General features: G+C 38.7%; 1 protein-coding gene and 1 pseudogene across 1 annotated transcript in view; one reads left to right on the plus strand and one right to left on the minus strand.

The window, feature by feature from the left end:
• The window catches only part of SBF2 (SET binding factor 2), a 510,367-nt gene that overhangs the window by 14,801 nt on the left and 487,012 nt on the right, over positions 1-8,554 (plus strand). The gene's annotated exons all lie outside the window — the stretch shown is intronic.
• LOC102860470 overlaps positions 4,411-8,554 on the minus strand; it is a 19,591-nt pseudogene continuing 15,447 nt past the window's right edge.

Consider the following 8,554-nt stretch of genomic DNA (forward strand, 5'->3'; position numbering starts at 1 on the left):
AACAACAACAACTGTGTGCCTTTGGGTTGACAATGTAACGCCTTACCACTAAGCCTTCAGAGGTCCCAATTATGATATAAGATCACTAATAGAGAAAGCTAAGAAATTATTTACGCACAGATAGAATCAATATATGAGGGTTAACAGAGATGAGAAGTGAGAAAGTAGAAAAAAATCCCAATTAAAAAACCCAGAGAAAAACCCGTTTTGCAAAGTATATAATAAAAAAGATTATACAAAAACTCAAATCTTGAGTTTCTTTTAAAAGTAGGAAAAAAGAAAATAAACCTCTCAAAAATAGCTATTTGAACAACAATTTTATTTTCCAGTTGTAGGCTAATTTGTATTGGTTATAAATTTTTATACCTTATTGTTGTTGTGTTCTGTCAAATTGCCTGTGACTCATTAACGACCCTGTGTGTAAGAGCAGTGAACCCTGCCCTATCCTGAGTCTTTGTCACTGTCTTTGACACACCTACTTCCATTACCCCAGTTACTGAGTCAATCCATCTCCTCCAGAGTCGTCTTCTCCTGCACTGTCCCAGTACCTTTCCAAATATGATGTTCTTTTCCAAGGACTGCCTCCTCCTAGCCACATGCCTATAGTGATGAATATCATGTCCATTCCACCTATGGTTTGCAGTGAGAGAATCTCAGTTTGGAAAAAAGATTGGGAATAGAAGAAGAAATAAGTAAAAAAGGAAGGTCAGATTAGAGCAGGTAAATACATTTTTTTAAAAAAAATATTTTATAGGTCTTTATTTTGTTGTTTGCATTTTTTCTCTGTAGTAGTAATTGTTGATACTTTGGTAGCCAGCCAGAGAAAATCAATTTAAGCAAACAAAAGCAAAATAAATACCTGGTAGGAAGGTACAAAAGTGTTTTTGTAGAAAAATTTTGGCAGTTGAAAGATGAGCTTGCTTTTGAAAATATTATTCTATTAGAAAATAAGGTTGCTGTGCTAGGGGTTTTTTTACCCCATAATAGGTGTGTCTGGACTCTGTATTATGATGAAAAACATTTTCCTCCTTATTTTACCAGCAAAGACTTTCAAATGAAATAAGAGTTAAACTTTAAATTGATCACTATTAAAAGATCTAAACCATACTCTCAGAAAAAACCCCAAAATCCCTTTTTAAGCTTTTAAAATAATGTAATACTTTATTTTATTATAACTGTGATCAGAATGTGAAGAGAATGTTTATGTTTTGGAAATTTGTGGCATATTACAATCTGCAGTGTTATAAATAAAAAAATTTCTAAACCAGTTGAGCTGTTTCCAAAATGTGATGGTCTTTTGTTGCAGAGCAGAACTGTGATTACTAGGGTTTTCAAGTTATGTGTCTTGCCGATGAAAATTGCCAGAGCTTCCTTTGAGTGGGTTCAGACTGCCAGCATTTTTTGTCAGTAGCTTAGTGTTTGGTCATTTGTGCCACGCCGGGGCACATAGTTTGAATACCATACAAATTCAGAGGTAACAGTGAAATTGCAATGAAGTGTATAATTATGATACTGTCTTAACTGTTGCTTTAAAGGTCACTTAGTGAACCTTTAAGGTGCTCTTGTGACATTGTCATGTACCATCCATTTGAGAAAGAACACAACCCATAGCTGACCCTCCAGCAAGTTTATAGAAGTCATTAATTGCATCGGAGGAGATTGCCCAGAACTTGGTTGAGCACCTGCTGGATTCAAACTACCTGCCTTTGGGTTGGCAGCATAACTCTTTACCACTAAGTTAAGAGAGCTCCTCCTAATGTATTGTTAGGTGTCGTCGAGTTGAGTACAACTTACATTGACCCTATGGATAATAGACAGGAACCGTTTCTGTCTTTACCATCCTCACAATCTCTGACACACTTAAGCCCATTGCTGCAATTACTGTGTCAGTCCACCTAGTTGAAGATTTTCCTCTCTTTTCTCCACGTTTCCAAGTACGATGTCCCTGTCCAAGGAATAGCCTCTCCTAGCAACATTCCCAAAGTATGTATTATTGTTATGTCCCATAGAGTTGGAACCATCCCATAGCTGAGCCTCCGATGGGTTTTCAGAGGCAGTTAATCTCCCAGGAGGAGATTGCCCATCTTTTTCCCATGGAGCAGCTGGTGGATTTGAACCTTGTGCTTTTGGGATTGTAGTATATCTTCTTGCCATTAGGCTACCAGAGCTCCCTGAAAGTATGTGAGAAAGTATATGAAAGTATGTAGCTTTATCATCTTTGCTTCCAAGGAACACTCTGGCTGAACCTTCTCCAAGACATGTCTCTCTGTTCTTTTGGTATTCATGGGGTATTCAGTACTCTTCTCCAACACCATAGTTGAAAGGCATCAGTTCTTCTGTCATCCTTATTTATTGTCCAGCTTTCAAAAACATACTAAGTGATTGGAAAAAATATGGTCTGAATCAGGCGCACCGTAGTCCTCAAACTAGTATTGGTCCTTGATAATTTTGAGAGGTCCTTAACTGCAGACTTGCCCAGTGCAGTATGTCTCCTGATTTCCTTGTTGCTGGTACTAAGTATATTGATTGTGGATCCGTATAAGATGAAGTCATTGACAGTTTCAATCTTTTTCCATCTATCATGATGTTGCCATCAGTCCAGTGGTGAAAATTTTTGTTTTCTTTACATTAGATGCAATCCATACTGAAGGCTGAAGTCTTTGATCTTGAAGTCCTTCTCACTTTTATCAAGAAAGGTTGTGTCATCTGCATAGTGAAAGTTATTGATGAATCTCTCTCTAATTCTGATGTCACATTCCTCAGCAGAGCGTCCAGATTCTCGAATAATTGGCTCAGCATGCAGATTGAATTGGTATAGAGAAAGAATATTACTCTGATACACACCTTTCTTAATTTTAAACCATATAGTGTTCCTTTGTTCTGTTTGCACATGGCCTCTTGGTCTAGGTAGAGGTTTTGCATGAGCACTTGTGTTCTGGGATTCCCCTTCTTCTCAATGTTAATGATAATTTGTTATGATCCACACAGTCAAATGCCTTTGCATACTCATTAAAACACAACTAGACATACTTCTGGTAGTTTCTGCTTTCAGCCAGGATCCATATCCTTTAACAATGATATGCCTAGTGCCATGTTCTCTTCTTAATCCATCTTGAAGTTCTAGCAATTCTCTGTCTGTGTAATGTTCTGTTTTTGAATGATCTTTAGCAGTGTTTTGCTTGCTTGTGATAGTACTAATATTGTTTTATAATTCCCACATTCTTGTGGATCACCTTTCTTGGGAATGGGAACAAAGATAAATCTCTTCTAGTCACTTGATCATACAGCAGTTCTCCAAATTTCCTATCATCGACTGGTGATTACAGTTGCAGTTCTTCAAATTTCCTGGCATAGACTGGTGATTACAGTTGCTAGGAAGCAGCATTGGACATACACTTCTTAAACAGCAGGCCTCTGAAAACTTATGAACAAGGGAGGAATAGGAATAGTTCTAGTATTAGAGGGAGAGTCCATATTGGAAAGCAATAAAAATGAAGAGATACAGTTGCAAACATTCTTTATTAGTTAGAACATGTAATATATGAAGTATGAACATTGGAAAACTAGAAGGTGTGAAAAATGCAATGGAAAGTATGAACGTCAACATTCTAGACCTTAGTGAGATGAAATGGCCACTTTTCATCACAGTCACATGATATATAGTACGTTGAGAATGAAAAACAGGACAGTGTTGAATCATAGTTAAAAAGATAATTTCTAAGGACAAATATTGCATGGTGTCACTGCTGTAAAATGGGACTGATATCAGGGTTGGGTAAGACTGAGAAAAACTGGATAAATTGTGTATACTGTATTGAAACAGATGAGAGAGTGAATAATTTAAAAGCGATGTATGATAGGGTATTATGGTTATCACAAGAGTCCACAATTAAGGTTGCATAGTGGAATGTACTTGGGGCGGTGGGAGGGGCGCAGGGGATTGTGTAGGGAGGGAGTGTTTCTTTTACTTTTAAAAGAGAGGAGCGAACTGGGGGGGCGGGGGGGGCTGGGCGGGGAGAGAAGTGCAGCAATGAATGAATGGAAATCCAAAATCTCTGTAAATGTTCATTAAAATTATAAAAAAAAAAGATAATTTCAAGTTCTATCCTGAAATAGTGTTCCTTAATACACATGTAGGCATTGCAGTTAGAAAGGGATGTATGTTCTTTATTTCAGTATCTTCGTATAGTAAAGTTGACAAAAGTAATAAAATATTAAAAAGAAAAGCCAGCTGGAAATACCAACCAATTCCTGTAGTCTTCTTAGAAATCCTAATCCTGTAGAATTTCCTCTTGTAGTTAATGAGTACTGCCATCTCCAGGAGTAGTCCAGTGTATTGTTATCTATGCCCAGCAAGCCTAGTGGTGCAACTCCCTGAGTTTTCTGGGTGTGAGAGAATGTAATCTTCATTCATAATTTCCCAGCTTTCATATAGGTGGGGATAGAGTGACGCTGAATCATTCCTTCAAATCTCTTATTGGTGCGATTAAGAAAAACCCAGTCTTTGGATTTGTTGTCTGGTTCTGTAGTGTTTGGCACTGGGTATAAAGTGTCAGATTCTGGAAAGTCATCAAAATTTGAAGTATCACCAATGCTTTTGATTTCTATAGGGAATGTTGCCAGTCTTTCCCTGATGTGTCCCCAGTGTACCCTTTTTTGGGTGACCTTTTAGTTCTTCTCCACCACTACTTCCAATTCTATTTTAAGAATCAGTACAAAATCTTTGAATTAAATTCGTGGCTTTCTCAGATAATTGTATTCTAGTGGAAATTCCAGCATTTCTTTCCTGTTCATCACGTTTCTTGAGGCGTTTCAGAGAAGAAAAATGATGGATATCCTATAAGCATTTCATATGTAATCACTCCCGGAGACCACCAGTCACACAATTTGTTTTAACTAGTTTGCATGAACACTTGTGGAGCAGTGTAGTCTGGAGTTCAACTGTGAAGTAGGCCAGCTGTCTCCTGCTCTTCTTTCATGTTTCTGCTTTGCTCTTTGAGTTCATGTTCTGAAATGAGAAGTCATTTGGTGGTTTTTGTGTGAGGTTTCTATAGAATTCAGTCCTGTGCACTTTGTTTAATCCCATGCATAAACCAAAATCAGATAATTTTAAATGATCCTGGGCATATCTTGATGGGTGAAACCCAACTGGTAATTTCCATCTATTGTTAGAACAGTTTCTGAAATAGAAAACTGTTTCCTCCTCTGTCAAGGTATCTTTCTTCATTAGCAGTGTCATCTTTAGGGAGAAATTCCATGTTTAGATAAAGGTTCCTCTGATCCTGAAAACTGTAAAACATCTTCATTACCCAGGCACCATCTGTTTCTACCAAAAGATCTCTTTCTGCTTGGATACGGGCCACCTGCTCTTTTTCATGTATATCAGTCTTTCTCAGTATCTTCATTGCATAGACATCTTTTAAAAAATTTTTTATTAATTTTACTGAGCATTTACAGAGATTTTGGATTTCCATTCATTCATTGTTGCATTTTTCTCCCTGCCCAACCCTCACCCCTAGTTTGCTCTTCTCTTTGAAAAGTAAAAGAAAAATTCCTTCATTGGTATACAATCCGCGCCCCTCCCGCTCCCCCCCCTCCATGCAATCTTCATTCTGGACTCTTAGACATCTTTGTTTTGGACCAGCCTCGCCTCTCTAAAATCTCTTCTTCCTAGAACTTTCATCCTGAAATACAGTGTTGTGAGTGCTCTTATTCATTATTCATATGCTTGCAAGGAAGACATGTTAATAAAACTATTATTCACATGTACTCTAAAGCCAAAGAGAAAGAACTTGAAAATTTTTACCAAATTTTGTAGTCTGAAATTGACCAAACATTGCTGCTCTTGGTGTTGTTATGTGCCGTTGAGTCACCTGCGATTCATAGCGACCCTATGTACAACAGTCCTCTACACCCTGTTTATCTGTGTTTCATTGACTATGCAAAGGCATTTGACTCTGTGGCTGATTCTGAGAAGAATGGGAATCCTGGAATACTTTATTGTGCTTATGACCAAACATATGTGACTTTTTAATTTATTAGGAAAGGAAAACATACTGATGAAGGAGCAGTACTGTAAGTATCCATCTGGCTTTGGTGACTGGAAAATTTTCTGATAAGTGAGAAGAGACTTAAGCAACTACTTTATACTTTTACACAGACAATCTCCAGTGCCTGTTTCTCTTAAGAAATGCAGCAGTTCTTCATGTGTCTGTTGTCCATTTGAATATCTTCCTCTGTGAAAATTCTTTTCATGTCTTTTGCCCATTTTGTAATTGGGTTATTGTCGTCTTTTTCTTGTGGAGACCCAGGAGTATTTAGTAAACTTTTGTTATAAGATTCTTGTCTGAGATGATATTGCCAAATTTTTTTTCAAGTAAATAAGTTTTCTTTTCACTCTGTTGGAAAAAGTTTGGGTTTTTTTTAAATTTTTTATTATTTTTTCTGTGTGTACTGTCAAATCAGATCTGACTGGTGCAGGGGGAGATTGCCCCTCCTTCTCCAGCAGAGCATCTGGTGGATTTGAACCATGTACCTCTGAGATTAAATAGATTACATAGAGAGAGCTACATTGGTCTAGTGGACAGAAAGTTAGGGTACCAAGCCCAGGGTGGGTGATTTTAATCTGTGGCCCTCAGGTCTGGTTCAGATTGTTTTTTTGTCAAACGTTCTTCTGGGTGGTATAGCACTGATCTGTGCATTGCTGTACAGAGGTAAGTCATAGTTGCTGTGATGCTAAACACTGTGACACTGATATGCCAAATGGTTACCCATGGTGGACAGTGTGTGGTGGAGCTTCCTGATTAAAACAAGCTCGGAAGCAGGAATGGCATCCACTTTGGAAATGGCTTGCCTCTGGAAACTCTATGAACAATGCTTAGGCCTTTTGTTCATAGTGTTGCTATGAGTTGTCTACGACTCTATGACACCTAACAACACCACCACCACCTCTGGGATTGGAAAAAGTTTTTGATGTGAACAGGGATTTAATCTTTAGAAGGTCCCATTCATCCATTTTATCGTCTTCAGATTGTGCATTTCTGGCTGTATTTGGCAGTTTATACCATATACTAGGCCTTCTAAACTTGATCCCAGTTGGTCTCTTATGAACTTTATGATTTTGTGCTTTACTCCCAGGTCTCTGATCCACTGGGAGTTGAAATCACTGACAATAAGAGAGATGCAAATCAAAACCATGATGAGATACCATCTCACTTCAATATAGCAGAGGCAAGTTTAACAGAACAGGAAGTAATGAATGTTGGAGAGGATGTGGTGAGATAGGAACTCTTATAATTGTTGCTGGGATTGTAAAATGGTGCAACCACTCTGGAATGCAGTTTGGTGCCTTCTCAAAAAGCTGAGCATAGAAATTCCATATGACCCAGCTATTCCACTGTTTGGAATATACCTCAAGCAAATGAGAACTGAGGCACAAATGGAGACTTGTACACCAATGTTCATAGCAACGTTATTCAGCATCTCAAGAACATGGAAACAGCCTAGATGTCCAACCACAATCAAATGGATTAAGAAATTTTGGTACATTCATGCAGTGGAATACTATGCAGGACACAGGAGCAATGATTTTGTAAATTGCTACCTAACTTGGGAGGGACTGGATAACATTATGCTGAGTGAACTAACTTAGTCCCGTAAGTACAAATAATGTAGAAAACCATTATTGTAGAATGAGTATGAGGATCTGAGGAGGTAGAGGTGTGGAAGCAGAGGGGTGAAGATGGGCGAGGAGGGGTGTTAATCATAGGATCCTACGATTTGGTGCGTGGGGGGAGTGAAGGAGATGGGAAAGATGTAAATGAACCAGTATTGTTGTTATTGATTGTCAAGTTGCCCAAAAGTCACAGTGACTCCATGAACAAAAGGCCTGAAGCCCTTCTACAACCATCTCCATTTATCAAAGTTTGCAGAGTGTCCAGAGGCATGCTGTTTAGGAATTGGATGCCACTCCTGCTTCAAAACCCCAGTATTTTAAATATATATATATATAAAATGCAAAGACTGTGGAATGCATAGCCTAAGAAGAACCATCTTCTGCTTGACCTTTATCAAGTTCAATAAACGTGGCTACAAATAAGGGAAAGGCTCAATCTGCATCTGAGCCACTCACTAAGATTAAGAACTGGAGAATCAAGACTAAGAACTTAACTAGTTCAGCCTACATGAGCCTATTTTGGGGAGTTTTGACACACTATTATATACCCAGGGTGGGAGTGCAGGAATCGTGGCAAGCTTTTGGAGTCGACTGCTTTTCCGGGAACGTGTTTGACGTGTGGGTTTGCTCTGTCCCTGGAGTGAGGCTAGCCAGCCTGGGCCTAGGGTTTGAACCAGGAGGCGGCCTTAAGCCCAAAGTTTCAAATTGTCTTCCTGTCAAACATTCTTCTAGGTGGTATAGCACTGGTCTGTGCGTTGCTGTACAGAGGTAACTCATGGTTGCTGTGATGCTGAAGCCTGTGACAGTGATGTGCCAATCGTGGTAATGGGGACCCATGGTGGACAGTGTTGGCTGGAGCTTCCCAACTAAATCAAGCCG

The sequence above is a fragment of the Elephantulus edwardii genome, unplaced genomic scaffold, assembly GCF_000299155.1.
Source record: "Elephantulus edwardii isolate Elephantulus edwardi_28Jun2011 unplaced genomic scaffold, EleEdw1.0 scaffold00044, whole genome shotgun sequence".
Lineage (NCBI taxonomy): Eukaryota > Metazoa > Chordata > Mammalia > Macroscelidea > Macroscelididae > Elephantulus > Elephantulus edwardii.